Below are 3,257 nucleotides of genomic sequence, written 5' to 3'. Positions count from 1 at the left end.
CACTGCGCTAGAGCATTCAAGTCAATGACGTGTTGCTAGCGTCACGTGACCCCGACATCGTAACAGTATATCTTTTCGTAAAAAGGTATATTCTTTCTATTATAATCTGTATTTCAGTTTTAATCTGATAAGATTAATAGTTCATAAATGCCCAGAGCACCTTAAGTTGTCAAATATACGGAAATGATATATTTTTTGTTTGTTGTTGAGCATAAAGATACACAAGCTATGTCCACTGTGAGTAAGAAAACCCGATTTTTAGCATTATAAGCACTCTGACCACTGAGTCACTGGAGGGTTTTAACATATATATATATTTAGTGTGTATATTTGTAATGACCTACTCCATATTTTATATTAGTTTCATTAAATAGTAGCGATTACAATGTTTAGAATTGATTTTAAGAAACTTTTGAATTAGTTTTTTCCCAGCCAAAAATATTGCTAACAGCCTTTAAGACATGCAAAGGACATAACTAACTTTTTAACTTAATGCCAACTATAGTCAATATTTTTGGGTATTTCCAAAAGCTGCTGCTATCATTGTTTTAGCACAAGGCCTACACAATGAGTTGTCCTATGTCCATCTCCGGGAATCGAACCCCGGAGCCTTATGACAGAGCCTTGTGTAATAGAACTTACACTGGAAGACCTCTTTCAAGAAACACAGTCGTCAAGCATAGCATGATTGAACATGCAAACATGGACTATAATGACGTGGTGAGGCTCAACAAGTCATTTCAATACAACATAATCAACATCTGTAGAATACGTTTGTATCATTTGTACTAGTTTTAACAGATGCTTCTGGGAAAGTTCTCCAGTAGGTCAGCAGGAAATTTTGGACTTACAACACTCAAATTCATGTCCAAAGCACACCATTCCTCCCAGATAGTTTTCCATATGCTGTTTAGTGTACGAGGATGACAGTTTTCAAGCAACTGGTAAAACAGTCTGATCGCACAGAAATCCATAGACGCTGTGTATGGGAACTCGATCGATCTGTCTTCATATGGAATAGCATGAATACGTGTTTCATTTTTCATCTGTTTGAGGTATGCAATGGTTGAATGGAAATGTAATAGAAGCAACCTGTGCACACGTGACTTGTATCAATTTTCCAGACAGAGACAATTTTGATTATGTTGTTTATTGTTGTTTGAGAGACGAGGACTACTACTGCAAAACCTTTCTGTTGCAGGTCTCTTTCTGGATTCTCGTGGTACCCTATGTTTATTCATATTTCTTCCTTTTCCATTGCCATTAAGTAAATGGTACATTCCAATTTTAGAAACTATACAGCCCTTTGCGTCAGAAATAGCTGTTACATACCCTTCCCAAAGGGTAAAGGTTGGGATTTCAGATTTATGATATAGCAGAGTCATTATTTTACATAAATTATTGGCGACATTTCGTTTGTTATTTTTGTTTGTTTTTAGTGCAAAGCTACACGGTAGTCTATCTGTGCTATGACCATTGTAGGGAATCAAATCTTAGGTTTTAGCTTTGTAAATTACTGAACTTACCTTTGACTCACTAAGCGAATCACTTGTGGAAGGTTTACATGTTGCAAACGAGGGTTACTTCTTTAGTAGAATATTTTTTGTACTCACCTATCTGTTGTATATTTAGCTGAATTAAATAGTATGAACTCAACAACTCCTCTGGTGGGTCAGCGATAAGTTACAGACTCTTAACCCCAAAATCCTGGGCCTGATTGCCAGTGGTGGACAAAGTTCAGAAAACCATTGTGTAGTTTTGCGTTAAACAACAACAACCAACTTATTAATGCTTTGAGACGGCTTGAATGGGTAATGAAGAAAAACTTTAATATAAGTTTAACATAACAGCAAATATACAGCGTTTCGACAAGGTTTTATCATCATCAAGATGGTCTCTAGCAAGTCAGATGATTGTGAGACGATGATACCACTCCAGTTTGCGTTTTCTGACCGTGGTCAATAGATCTTCATATGGCTTGTCCGTCCGTTAGCTTGTTGGATCTTGTTGCGGACCTCTTCGTTGGTAATACAGTCTTTATATGAGATGCGCAAGATCTTTCTTTAGCAACTCATTTCCATGGTCTGTAATATTCTTTCTAGATATGCTGTGAGGATCCATGTTTTTCAAACATACAGAAATATGGATATGATAACGGAGCGCAACAGCCTAATTTTGTAACTGAGAGTGACGTACCTATTCTAAAATCAGACTTACTTATGGTGAAAGCTGTAATTTGTAATAAAATATATTTAATCAGTAAGTAAACTCAAAAACGAAACTATTAAGATTTTACTTTACAACAATTGATTCGCCAGTATTGTTTTTGTTTCTTGTTTTTGAATTTCGCGCAAAGCTACACGAAGGGCTATCTGCGCTAGCCGTCCCTAATTTAGCAGTGTAAGACTAGAGGGAAGGCAGCTAGTCATCACCACCCACCGCCAACTCTTGGGCTACTCTTTTACCAACGAATAGTGGGATTGACCGTCACATTATAACGCCCCCACGGCTGAAAGGGCGAGCATGTTTGATGTGACAGGGATTCGAACCCGCGACCCTCAGATTGCGAGTCGAGTGCCTTGACCACCTGGCCATGCCGGGCCCGCCAGTATTGATACATCATACTTCGAACCATATTTCGCACATTCTCTTATTGTTATTTTTCTTTTAGTGATATTTAAATATGTTCTGTATATTTGACTTTAACAAACATCACTAGAAGAAGGGTTTAGGCTCAAAATGTCGCGCCAAATTAAACTTTTCTCAGATTTTACTACGTCGCATTTCTTTTTTCTTTTACTTTTTTTAAACTTGTCTTAAATATTCTGTGTGGTTTTTTAATATATATATATTTGTATCGAGTAAACCATACATTATGTATTAGGCCTAATGCTTAAAAGTTAAATTAGGCTACAAATAACGTTAGAGTAAGAAATATTTAGTTGCATATGAATAAGTATGAACACATAGCTTTTAAGTTACGCAATAACAAGCTCTCTGATGGAAAGGTGGGACGCTCTGGTTTTTGAGTGCAAGATTAAATTCCATCATGATTTTGACGAGTCGGGCAAATGATAAACCTTACGCACATGGACCTAGGTTATGGTTCCACATTACTTCTTTACTTTAGGCTAAATTACAAAAAGTAGTTCATTAGGCTCACTTATGACATGATGATAAAGTTATTTAACACATTTGTTATTTATATTTTTGTATTCTTTGATGAAGAATTCTTTGTATTTTGATTCGTAGAGAAA

Source organism: Limulus polyphemus, unplaced genomic scaffold (assembly GCF_000517525.1).
Source record: "Limulus polyphemus unplaced genomic scaffold, Limulus_polyphemus-2.1.2 Scaffold2131, whole genome shotgun sequence".
Lineage (NCBI taxonomy): Eukaryota > Metazoa > Arthropoda > Merostomata > Xiphosura > Limulidae > Limulus > Limulus polyphemus.
This window is presented reverse-complemented; position numbering follows the sequence as displayed.